General features: G+C 40.9%; 1 protein-coding gene across 2 annotated transcripts in view; it reads right to left on the bottom strand.

Annotated features, from left to right (window-relative positions):
• LOC138268325 (DNA topoisomerase I, mitochondrial-like) overlaps positions 1–13,365 on the bottom strand; it is a 1,149,155-nt gene that overhangs the window by 903,309 nt on the left and 232,481 nt on the right. The window lies entirely within an intron of this gene.

The raw sequence follows: 13,365 nt of genomic DNA, 5'->3' as shown, positions 1-13,365 counted from the left end.
ATTACAAAGAGAAGGCGATCCTAATTTGAATTCTGTTCATGTAACAAAACTACCAATGCTATGTTTGACAACACTAGCCTTGCAACAGGTTATCAGCTATGGAATCACATTTTAATCATTTTGGTTTAAACTTAGCTAAGCATTACGCCATTTCAGTTAAATGAAACATGGTTAACTCATTCACACAGCTCACGAGTAGCTCATGCACAATGTTGACCATGAGTCAAAGAATAGCAGGAATTAGACTTTGGTAAGGAAAATAAAAAAACCCATAGGAAGTGTAGCAAAGGTGGCTGCTGCGTGAAAGCAGTGTGGCTAGAATGGAAATGATACCCTGGAAGCAGGCTATTCCATCATTGACGGGGTTTATCACAAAAAGTAGTTCCCTCCGCAGCAAATGCACAACATATATCGCTGTTAAAGCCACCTCTGGCAATGGAATAATTTGTCAGCCGCACTCAACTGACAAGCAACAGATTCTTCAGCACAGACGGCGCTCTATGGATGCGCCTCTACTATACACAATGTAAGAGATGTACCAGATGTCTCCCACAACAATGGGGCCATTAAGAGAGCAAAATGAAGAAAGAAAGTAATTGTGTGTCAGTTTATTCGAAAAAACAGGCCACAAATCTGACCTGGAATGTTTGAATGCTCCAGAATGGATTAAAAGCTCTGACTGAGTGACTTCAAATCAGGCTAATTTCTACACACAAATTTGTTACTGCTGAGAACACCTATTGTAAATATTAACAAAATGAACAATTAAATTTCCTCAGACACAGCCAATCACATAAGACACTGAAACCACTCAACAGAAGTTGCATTGGACCTACCAGACATTTTCCTTGCAAGATTTTATTCTTTACAAATTCCTTGGCTACATTTAATTGTTTTATCAGTTTGCATAAGCCAATGCAGAACAAAAATGTAACAGATCATGACCAACGATCTTTCACGCATAAAGTTTACAGATCAGTGTAATAGCAGAGGATTGCAGCAATAGTAAAGCAAATATTGCCCATAGGTGATGAACGTAATGTTTAAAGAAAGGGAAGAAATGCTGTAGAGAGGGTAGAAAAACATTGTTTAAGTAGCAAGTAAAAGGTGTGTGTGAGTCGGCGTACATTTACCAATGAAGTAATTGCCAACCGTAGAGTTAAAAGCATTGCAATAAAATGCACAGACACTATAATACATTGCACTAGAAGGCGTTCTGACGATAGGTTATCATTTAAGACCTATCAAACAATACTTCAAATGGGCACGTGTGACACTTTCAGTGCAGCACAATTTCCACTTCTGCTTAAATCAAAACCTATAAAAATTCAAAGTATTTTTTTCTTCTTCAAACCATGCCAATAGCAGTAGACTTCAACCTTTATTTGAAGTATGGTAAAATTAAAACACTAGACACGCATTTTTATGATCTGAAAAGTCAAACATTCTGGAAACATGATTGAAAGGATTTAGTTGCCCCAAGGATAAAAAATGTAAAGCGCAATTTGTGGTCAACTATAACGTTCTTTCTTGTCCAACAGGCACACAACTGCCTCTAGACAGTTGTTGAAAGCCATCAATTTCTTGCAAAATGTAATCCTCCGCAAACATTTGTTTAGATCGTGCTAATCAGTAGATGCTGTAAGGGAGTTCTAACATTTATCCATCTCATCATGCTCTATCCCAATGCAGAAACTAGTTGAAAAATATAAAGACATGCAATTGGATGTTAGACATCTAGAGTATGACCATTAGCTGGTTCTTACATCTGGATTAACCTTAAGCAGCAATAATGAAAAACAAAGGCTATAAGTGTAGTTTGAATATGATTAATCTCAAAACCTGCATTGTCACAGGACCCAATCCAATGGGTCTACCACCAGAGTTTTATTATGGGTTTCACAAGGAACTAGCTCAGTTATTAATGGATTTTTATGGCCATTAGGAGAGTAAAAACTATTCTGCCAGAATGGTAGGACATTTCTATCTATACTTTATTAATGAAATCAAAAACAAATTTTCTTTACACAGGTCCATCACCTTGCTCAATGGTTTCCAAGTTACTCAGCAGATTTGAGTTCAGAAGCAACTCTGCCTATTAACTCACATCACTATATTGTTTACACAGGATCAATCTAATGAAGACAAAGAAACTAAACTTTAAGTGAATGACTTGATGAAGGAATGAACCATGAAAGAAAAAATGATAAGGCTAGGTCTTTAACAACCAACATTAAATATAGTTCCCACAACACAACTCAATTCATTAATTAAAACTCCAGACTACTGTTGAAAATGTTCACATTTTCAGAGACACTAAGTTCAACCTACCACAGAATGGAATACATCAAAGCTTCACCTCCTAACCTGTGACAACACATCTCAGCTAAATTATTTCTGCTGCTATTTTACAAATGACTGCATACAACCTTCCACGCACAATCACATGCCTGTCATTTCCTATAGCAAAACAATAATCCTTTCCACCATCCAATAATTCTGTAAGAGGTTTGCAGTGTAAACGCATTGCATATTGTCCGCTATGGAGGTCATGGAAAATAAAATAATGCATGCCAGCTACCCTTCATGTTCAATGCTCACAATTATATTGAATTTCCAGCTAGTACAGTTTTGGCAGCACAGCACAATGCCCCAAACCAATAGAAGATCCTTGTAATAGTACTTCAACAATATGCAATAAAGGGGAAATGGCCGTACAGGGGTGGCTAATATGGAAACGGCCTCCACCCGCAATACTATGAACTTCTACTTCTGCCCTCAAAGTTATCTTTTTCAGCTAACAACTGGTACAGCAGAAGCTCAGCATGAAGAACCTCAATACTTGCTCACTGTCTACCAATTATGTGACTCTTATTTATGGTATTTCATTTGTAATGTGCAGGACTATAGCCACAGGATGAGCAGACTGCTCTACATAAAGCATTTCAGTTACACAGAACCATTACGACATTAGCCTGCAATAACTATTCGGGCAAACACGAATACATAGAACAAGTTACTTGGGATGGGAATACTAAAGTAGAAAGTTCCTGAAAGGTGTTTTTTAGGGTTTTTACTGATGGTAACGTGGTTTGCTTATATATTATATAAATAAAGTAGATTTGCAGATGCACAGAGTAATATGCCATTTATTTTCATTGCTGGTCATGGTTAAGGGCCACAACGCAACAGGTGAAGCTTCAAGGGAGTCATGATGCCCATCCCTCCATCATTGATATAAATAAATAGCTTATTGTAATTTCACATCAACAGGTATGGTTCATGCATTGGTATTTTATCAAGTAGTTTAATAAAAAGGTTGCTACACGGGGTTGAATTTATGTAGTAAGGTAAAACCACATTGACTGCATGCCTATGATAGTTGATTCCATGTATAAAATAATTTTAACAGGCAGCAGACAATGTTTTTTTCATTTGAATTTCATTTCTATGGTGAAAAACTGGAACATGAACAACTTTGCACTTAAGTAATAAATGTTGTGAACGAGCATTTATTACATTAATATGTTATGGAGCCACATTTATTTTCCCTGTTGTTGCATATATTATTATATAAATAAATAACTATAAACACACACACAGTTAGACATGACACCCTTTGGTAGTAGTCCCAAGCTTTTTGCCTTCATCCCTCCTGGTTTGCATAAGTTCTTATTGCTGGCTTTAGTACTCTGCACACTTTAGCACTGCTTACATGCTAAAGTGTCTGTGTTCTTCCCTGTAAACATGGTACAATAGGCCTACATCCAAAGGGCACTTTTAATTTAAAGCTCCTAGTAAATGTCAGGCTCTGTTCCCAGGGCCTGCAGAACTTGTCATGCCAACCATTAAAGCAGTCTTTGAAAACATGTCCTAGGCCTGCCGCTGCAGCCTGAATGCAGTTTTTAACTGCCATTATGACCAGGCAAAGTAAACCTTTTGCCGAGTCTAAACCTTCCTTTTTATTATACGCCCCCACTAATGTACGCCCTAATTGCTCATATGGCAGGGTGCATTGTATTTAAAAAGTGTGACACGTGGGTTTAAGTTTTACATGTCCTGGCAGTGAAACACTTCTAAATTGTTTTTCACTGTTGCAAGGCTGTCCCCGCCATAGGACAGCTTAAGTGATGACTAATTTTATGAGCAGATGGGAAAATGACGTTTGCTCTCAAATTAATTGCATTTTAAAATCCTCTTTATTAGTACCTTCTAGAATGTTGGGAATGACATGTCCTAAAAATTTAGTGCCTGCTGCCTGTGTCACATGACAGAATAGCTTGGCAGTTGTCCCTTGTGTACTTCTGCCAGACAATGAGAAAAAGGGGTCTAGGTGTTGACAAGAAGGTACACCCTGCCAGGATGGTTGAGGTGGAGCGGATTTCTGTCCCACTTACATTTCAAAGAGCTGCATCCAGAACACACAACAGTACCTCAAACCAGTGGTTTGTAACCCCAGACTGCATAGAGCCTTAGCAGGTGAAGGGAAGAACTTTTCAGAACCAGATTGGGGGGGGTAGTGTAAGGAGTAACCCCCCCCCCCACTTCATGGGCTGATGCCAGTCAAACATGGGACCTCCTGAACCAATCATCAGTAAATTCAATGTCTCCAATTTGTTTTTTAATCAATTATTTATTACATTTTCAAGACTAAAAAACAAACAAATATTAAAGCAGTATATATGCATTACAGGAACTAAAAGTGTACAAAACAGATGTAATCCTAAATGGACATAAAGAGAGTGAAGAAATAATGAACGAATAGTTTCCATATACAAATAAAAATTAAAGTAATTCAAGAACATGATAAATTACTACAATAACCTTTCAAAGTTGGTTCAAGTAAATATCTTCAAGAAATAAAATGTTGAAAATAAAACTCTGAAACAAATATGATTTACATTCCTAGAAAAGGGCCCCATATACAATCAAAAAGAAAATGAAATACATTTCTCAAAATGTGCTACTTCAAACATATCCATCGACCAAGAGTTAAGAGTCAGATTTCCAGAAACATAATATATCAATTTTGGACACACTAAGCTGGGGATAGCCATTTAAAATTATATGTGGAAATGGATGTCAGACTTGTTGCATCAGTAATAATGATATTCGAGGAGTAAGAGAAAAATGAACTTGTGTATATATAGGTAACTCAATTTGTGACCAGAAGGAACACATTTTTGAACAATCCCATAATATAAGAACTATGTCACAATTTTGCTATAAATGTTGCCAGCACTTTCAACGGGGACTACGTTTAGTTACCTAAAGTTTAGCAGGAGACCAGTGCCCATGGTGTAATATTTAAAAAACATTTAATTTGAGACCTGAATCTACGACCTTTGTTATTTTCCAGTAGAGTGACCCCCTTCCTTATCTGAAAACAAATATGTAGTCTATTGAGAAGACAACTAGGATCTGAAATTATTGGATGTTTCAATAGAGGGAGTGTTCAATCAATATAAAATATATCCCTGAAACCATATTTTTAAGGTTCTTCCAAGTATGAATGTATGGTGCAATTGGGGAATGAAAGAACATTTCTTGGGATTCAATCGAAATTGAATTGAGCGCAGAAGTTAATTGGGAACAAATACTGACATGTGAACTTGGGAGGTTCAATTCCTCCTGTTGATTTGCAAAGGATTGTAAATAATGTTGTTTCATAAACATATTGGAAACTGTATTTATTTTAGGTTTAGTCCTAATATGCCAGTTGTTTGTTTGCCATACATTTAATATCAGCATTATTCTATAATGAAGCTTGGTAGTGTAATCAAACTTAAGATTTTGTAATTCTGAGTGCTTTTTGCCAGGCTATCTGAGAAGAATATATAATAGGGATGGAGAACATCATAAAATGAGGACTTTTAATACAAAAAGTTGTAACTGAAGATTGTTCAAGTTTATTCTAAAGTGGAGTATTCTGATATGTTGAAAGCATATTGGAGCAGGCCAATTGTTGAGCTATCCAGTAATGTTCAAGATAGGGGAGAAGTAAACCACCTTTCAATGAGGAAGAATGTAACTTTGAACCACTCAGCCAAGGTCTTTTATCACTCCAAACAAAACAAGATATTGTGGAAGACATGGTCTTAAAAAGGTATGTAGTTGTAGGTAGTGAAATCACGCCAAATATGTAATTCAATATAGGGATTATATTCATTTTTAGACTTTGTATTCTGCCCCATAGTGACAAATTTGGGAGGGACCAACTGTTAGAAATGGGGTCTTTGGGTGACAGTCAGGTTACCCCCTGTTCAAGCAAGGACCCTCACTCTAGTCAGGGTAAAAGAGAATAACCCTCAGATAATCCCTGCTTACCCCCTTGGTAGCTTGGCAGAGCAGTAGGCTTAACTTCAGAGTCCTAGGTGTAAAGTATTTGTACCAACACACACAGTAACTTAATGAAAACACTACAAAATGACACCAGTTTCGAAAAATAGGAAATATTTATCTAAACAAAACAAGACTAAAACAACAAAAATGCGACATACGCAAGTCAAGTTATGAATTTTTAAAGATTAAACTCAAAAATAGCACTTAGAAACTCAAAATGCTTCGATGAGTTGTTAACACGGCGTCGTGACGGAGTTGTTCCCAACAAGCCGACACCAGCAGCGCCGGATATGGAGTCGCGTAGATCCCCAAGTACAGTACCTTTGGTGAAGAGTGAAAACAAGTCGATGCACGAAGTCGGGGATCGCGGCGTCTGTGCGAAACGTTGAATCTGCGCACTTTGAGCAGAGTCAGTCACGACGTGGTGCGGCGACTTCCACGGAGTTGCGGACTTCAGCGGCGTCGGGCCTGCGAAGGTCGTCGCATTCCAGCAAAGATCACGGATTCGGTTGCAGGTGGCATCACCGGATTCAGCAGCGGCGTCGGTCCAAAGTCGTCCGAAGTCGATTTCCTTGGATTTCCACCAGGTTTCCTTTCAAGGGCCCAGGGACTGGATAGGGCACCACTTGTCAGAGCAGGAGTCTCTCCAGAGACTCCAGGTGCTGGCAGAGAGAAGTCTTTGCTGTCCCTGAGACTTCAATCAACAGGAGGCAAGCTCTAAATCAAGCCCTTGGAGATTTCTTCACAAGATGGAAGGCACACAAAGTCCAGTCTTTGCCCTCTTATTCTGGCAGAAGCAGCAACTGCAGGATAGCTCCACAAAGTACAGTCACAGGCAGGGCAGCTCTTCTTCCTCAGTTCTTGTCCAGGCAGAGGTTCCTCTTGATGTCCTGGAGTGTTCTAAAGTCTGTGGTTTTGGGTGCCCTTCTTATACCCAATTCCTCCTTTGAAGTAGGCCTACTTCAAAGTAAAGTCTCTTTTGAATGTGAAATCCTGCCTTGCCCAGACCAGGCCCCAGACACTCCCCAGGGGGCCGGAGACTGCATTGTGTGAGGACAGGCACAGCCCTTTCAGGTGCAAGTGACCACTTCTTCCCTCCCTCCCAGCACAGATGGCTCATCAGGAAATGCAGACTACACCCCAGCTCCTTTCGTGTCACTGTCTAGTGTGAGGTGCAACCAGCCCAACTGGCAAACTGACCCAGACAGGGAATCCACAAACAGGCAGAGTCACAGAAATGGTATAAGCAAGAAAATACTCACTTTCTAAAAGTGCCATTTTCAAACACACAATCTTAAAATCAACTTTACTAAAGATGTATTTTTAAATTGTGAGCTCAGAGCCCCCAGACTCCACATGTCCATCCGCTCCCAAAAGGAAAATCAGATTTAAAGGTAGCCACCATGTTAACCTATGAGAGGGACAGGTCTTGCAACAGTGAAAAACAAATCTTGTAATATTTCACTGCCAGGACCTATAAACACACATTACTATATGTCCTACCTTAACCATACACTGTACCCTGCCCTTGGGGCTACCTAGAGCCTACCTTAGGGGTGCCTTACATGTAAGAAAAGGGAAGGTTTAGGCCTGGCAAGTGGGTACACTTGCCAAGTTGAATTTACAGTTAAAACTGCACACACAGACACTGCAGTGGCAGGCCTGAGACAAGATTACAGAGCTACTTATGTGGGTGGCACAATCAGTGCTGCAGGCCCACTAATAGCATTTGATTTACAGGCCGTGGCACCTCTAGTGCACTTTACTAGGGACTTACTAGTAAATACAATATGCCAATCATGGATAAACCAATTACATACAATTTTACACAGAGAGCATATGCACTTTAGAACTGCTTAGCAGTGGTAAAGTGCTCAGAGTTCAAAAGCCAACAGCAACAGGTCAACAAAATAGGAGGCAGGAGGCGAAAAGATTGGGGATGACCCTGCATAAACAAAAAAGTCCAACACCAACGTTGAAAGACTCTCTAACTTGGTCCATATTAGGATTTAAATTATTCATCATGTTTTTTAGGCCAGACTGAAGAATATCCCAAGATATTTGTTTAGAGCATTTCCATTTAAAAGGATGATTACAGATAGAAGCAATAGTACTAGTGTTAGTCATTGGTAAAGCTTCAAATTTGGACCAGTTAATTTGTGAGCCTAAGAAGTATGAGAAATTTAGATGAGAAATCAAACTTGTGGCTGAAGATTCTAGATGTGGGAGGCAAAAGATTATCATCTGAAGTGTAAAAGGCTTTAGTTTCACCAGCAGCAGATACAAAACCTTTTATATCTGTATTTTGTCTTATGACAATGGCTAAAGTTTAAAACGTGATAAGGAATAACCAAGGAGATAGTGGGCATCCCTGTATTGTGCCACAGTAAATATTAAAGGATGGAGAGGTAAAACCATTACAAGTAATAGCAGCAGTAGCTGACTAGTACATTCCTTTCATTAGAGTGATAAGTCTTTCAAAAGCCTGTCCTTTCCATGGATTAAAACAAATAGCCCCATTCTACCCTGTCAAAGGCTTTTTCCACATCTACGGATAATAGGCATTCTCCTTAATTACTATAAACGTAATATTGTACAGAGATGATTAATGACAGAATGGCCTGGGACAAAACCATCCCGAGAAGGGTCGATGAGAGAATTGATGACAAAATTGAGTCAGGTGGCTAAGATTTTTGCCAATATTTTAAAGTCAGTTTATTATTGAGATGGGCCTATAACTGGATCATTCTAAGGGATCTTTGCCAGGTTTGGGAATTGCAGTAATGAACAAGTTACTTACCTTCGGTAACGATTTATCTGGTAGAGACATTCTAGTTGCAGATACCTTACCTTAGAATTTCCCCCAGGCGTCAACTGGATCTGGAGATTTTTCTTTGAGCAGTACACTTGCACAGAGTCCGGTGGCATCAGTCGAGTCTGCGTGCATCACTGGTATCATGGTCGCTGTGATGACTGTGAGGTTGTATATAGGCGCCACCCCGGTGTTCTGATGTCAGTTTCCTTTCACAACTTTCCATGCCAGGAGCCCAGAGCCATGAAGAACACCGAAAATGGTGCACCAGAACTAGGACCCTGAAAAGGGAATCCCTGTCCCTAAAAAATCAGTTTGCAGTGCGGGGAGGATGGGGAGGTCGATAAGGAATCTGCAACTAGAATATATCTCTACCAGACATATATTTACCATAGGTAAGTAACTTGCTCATCTGATAATGACTTCTAGTTTGAGATTTCTTACCTTAGAATAGATAACCAAGCAATACCATCCTTGCCAGTGGGATGCGAACCAAGTTAATACTAGAATGTCCTGCAGGACCAAACAATTAAACTAGCTGTCTCTTCCGACCTGACTGTCCAGGCAGTAATGTCTTGTGAACGTGAGCAGCGATGCTCACAAGTTACTGCCTGGCAGATGTCCAGGACAGGAACTCCGTGTACTAACACTGTAGTGGCAGCAATTGCTCTGGTGGAGTGAACATGCAAGTCCTCGGGTGGTTGCTTCTTTGGCAAAGCACAGCACATTCTGATGCAGAGCACCACCCATCAGGAAATGGTTAGCTTCTTCACTGCCTGTCCTTTTATCACACCCAACTATCCCACAAAGTATTGATCGTCCACCCGGAAATCTTTGGTACAATTGAGGTAGAATCCCAATGCTCTTTTTGGATCCAGACAGTGGAGTGTCTTTTCTACATGAGAAGGATGTAGGCATGCATAAAAGTAGGCAAAGTGATGGATTGGCCTACATGAAAAGGCATAACAACCTTAGGATGGAGGCCCTGGTACAAAGCATCACTGTCAGGATGGACAGATGAAAATGGTGGCTTCGACAAAAGAGCTTGAAGCTCACTCACTCTGCGGACAGAGGTGATGGCAAAAAAGAAGGCAGTTTTCAATGTGAGGAACCGCTAAGAACAAATATGTGGTGGCTCAAAAGGGGCACACATAAGGTAGGTAAGGACCAGGATCAAATCCCACTGGGGCATTATGAACGGGATAGGTGGGTACAAACGGCGGAGTCCCTTAAGGAATCTCCCAACAATGGGAGATTTGAATAGAGAAGGTTGAGCTGGCAATCTGAGAAATGCTGCGATGGAAGAGAAGCAGCCTTTAAGGGTGCCCAAGGCAGAGCTGGGCAAGAGAGAGGATGTACAGTAGAACCTCAGATAGAGGTGCAGAAAAGGGATCAATAGATTTATGGCTACACCATGCCACAATTTTGTGCCAACAGGCGTATACCGTTTTAATGGAGGGATGCCAGACTGCCAAGATGACATTACAGACTTTAGGCTGAAGGTGTCAACTGTGCCGGTCAATCTCCACGCAAGAAGGCGGATGCCGGACAGGTTTCAGGTGGAGAACCATCCTCTGCTGCTGCAATAGAAGATCTTCCCAAAAGGGCATCCGATCATCAGAGGATCTGTGGCCATGCTCAGGATACCATACTCTTTGTGCCCAGTCCAAAACCACAAAGATTCGTTGGACCCGGTCATTCTGGATCTTCAGAACTCTGGGCAGAAATGGTATTGGTGGGGAGGCATAAAGGAGGCCAGACTTCCACTCGAGACAAAGTGTTGCCGATCGAATGCCACCTTGGAAACTCCAATGCTCAAAACAGATGACATTGCGTGTTCTTTGCGGAGGCAAACAGATCTAAGCAAGGCTCTCCCCACTGCTGAAAGAGACCTTGTGCCACCTCAGGAGACACCATTCATGGTCAACCATATATTGACGGCTGTATTGGTCTGTTCTGGCATTCAAAGAGGTTGTCAGATGTCGAACCATCATGGTTATGCCCTGGTGTTCCAGCCATGTCTAGAGGCGCAGAGCCTCTTGACAAAGGGTCCACAACCCCACTCTGCCTTGCTTGTTGCAGAACCACATTGCAGTGGTGTTATCAATGAACACCTGCACCACTTTCCCTTTGGGAAAGGGAAGGAATGCTTTCAATGCAAGCATGATCACTCAGGCTTGCTGATGTGGAGTCCGCACTCTGCTGGAGACCAGAGGCCTCTGATCTCCGCCTCTCCCATGTGGCCGCTCCATCATAGGAGCAATGCATCTGTCACCACAATGAGATCTGGCTGGGCAAGGGAGAGAGATCTGCTGTTGACCCAATCATGAGTCGAAAGCCACCACTGCAGATCTTGCGCAGTCCCCTCCGAGATCTGAACCATGTAGGAAAGATTCCCCGGACGCTGTGCCCACTGGAACTTCAGGTCCCACTGCAGAGCCCACATATGCCAGCGTCAATGCTCTCCTGCATCACATCAGCCTAGCGAGGGGGTGCAGTTGAAGAACGTTAGCCTGCGACTTTTTATTTTGACCCAAGTGTACAGAGGATTTAGAGTGGGCCAACAAAGAGTGGTGGTGAATCCACGAGCACCCTTGTGAGCTTCCTCTCTAAAGAGATCAGAAATCATGCAGAGTCGAGTGCCGGGCTGGCATGAGCTTCAGGACCACTCCCTCATAGCCTCCGTATTTATGGCCTGTCACACGGAGCATGACTTTGGGGAGTGGTCGTGCTCTAGGCATCACAAGTACACGCGGTGGGGATTCATCACTGACATCATTTGTGACAGGAGTCACGCGGCTTAAAACCGGTCCTCGATGACATCCTCTACACACCAAAATGTAAAAAAAAAAGAAAACAGTCAAAGTTAGTCAAAAAATGACTAACAGTAGCTCTCTTCGATCTGCGTGTAGGTTTGGGAAGAAAGAAAAGAACTGATGTCAGCACGCCAGGGTGTCAACTATATACAACCGCAGTGTCATCACGGCAACCACAACGCACGAATCAACGACCGATGCCACCTGCCAGAGCGCAAAGGTACCGCTCGAAGAAAAATCTTCAGATCCAGTCTGAAGCCTGGTGGAAATTCTAAAGAAAAGAATCTGCAACTAGAAGTCTCTATCAGATACGAGCATGCAAGTTGTCGGAAGGTAAATGTCTCGATGTAATGTTTCATTAAAAACAGATCTCAATATTGTGACCAAATGTGCTTTAGTGACTCTATAGAATTCAATGGAAAAACCATCTTCCCCAGGGGCTTTACCAGTTGCAGAACAATCAATAGCCTTAACTATTTCATCCATTGTAATTCCCCCCTCTAAATTTTCTTTGTTCTTGTGTTAATGTTGTAAGTTTGAGTTTTGCAAAAAAATACATCATCTTCCTTATCTGAACGATTAAGAAAGGGGTCAAGTGAAACAATTTTGAAACTGCTACAATATTTGAAGGGTAAGTAAATAGATCCAACTTAGAACTTTTAATAGCAGGAATTACTCTGAAAGATTCTTGTTGGTGGAGCTGATAAGCTAAGAATCTCCCAAGCTTTCTCCACCGCTTTCATAATGACTGAGAAATAAGGAATAAATATTTTTCAACGTCTGATGCATACAGATGATTTATTTGAACTTTTCAGAAAGTAATTTCCTCCAAACGTCCAGGGAATTCCGCTGCAGAGTAATTATTGGTAGGGCAGAAACTTCCCTCAAGATTTAGCCTGACATCATTTATCTTTTTTTTTTTTTTTCTTTTTTTTAAAGACTTGCTGAATCTTTCATAATCAAGCCTTTTATAACTGTTTTACCGGTGTCCAATAATGTACCTGCACTGTTAAATGAATTCTTGCTATCTTAAGAATTGTTCAACACGTAGACAACAGCTTTTTCTTGGGGTGTTTTTTTAAGAAGAGAGGTTTGTCTCAACCCCCAAAATTTACATTGAGATTCAACCTATGTCTAAGTGAATATCAATGAGATCATTATCTGAGAGACTGCACGGGATCATATCTGTATCCATTACAAGTTGTAAAAGTGAAGAAGAAATTAAAAAATAACCAATTCTTGTCAGGGCCAAGTGTGGACATGTGAAAGTGTAATTCCTTTCATCTGGATGCAGTCACCTCAAGGGTTTTTGAAGTGCATAATCCTTAATAAAATAATCTAAACTATATCTATCACTTTTATGATGTGTGTCAGGTGTCCCTGCTCTATCAACAA

Source organism: Pleurodeles waltl, chromosome 12 (genome assembly GCF_031143425.1).
Source record: "Pleurodeles waltl isolate 20211129_DDA chromosome 12, aPleWal1.hap1.20221129, whole genome shotgun sequence".
Taxonomy (NCBI): Eukaryota; Metazoa; Chordata; class Amphibia; order Caudata; family Salamandridae; genus Pleurodeles; species Pleurodeles waltl.
The sequence above is the reverse complement of the archived record's forward strand: the minus strand, read 5'-3'. Positions and strand labels throughout refer to the sequence as shown.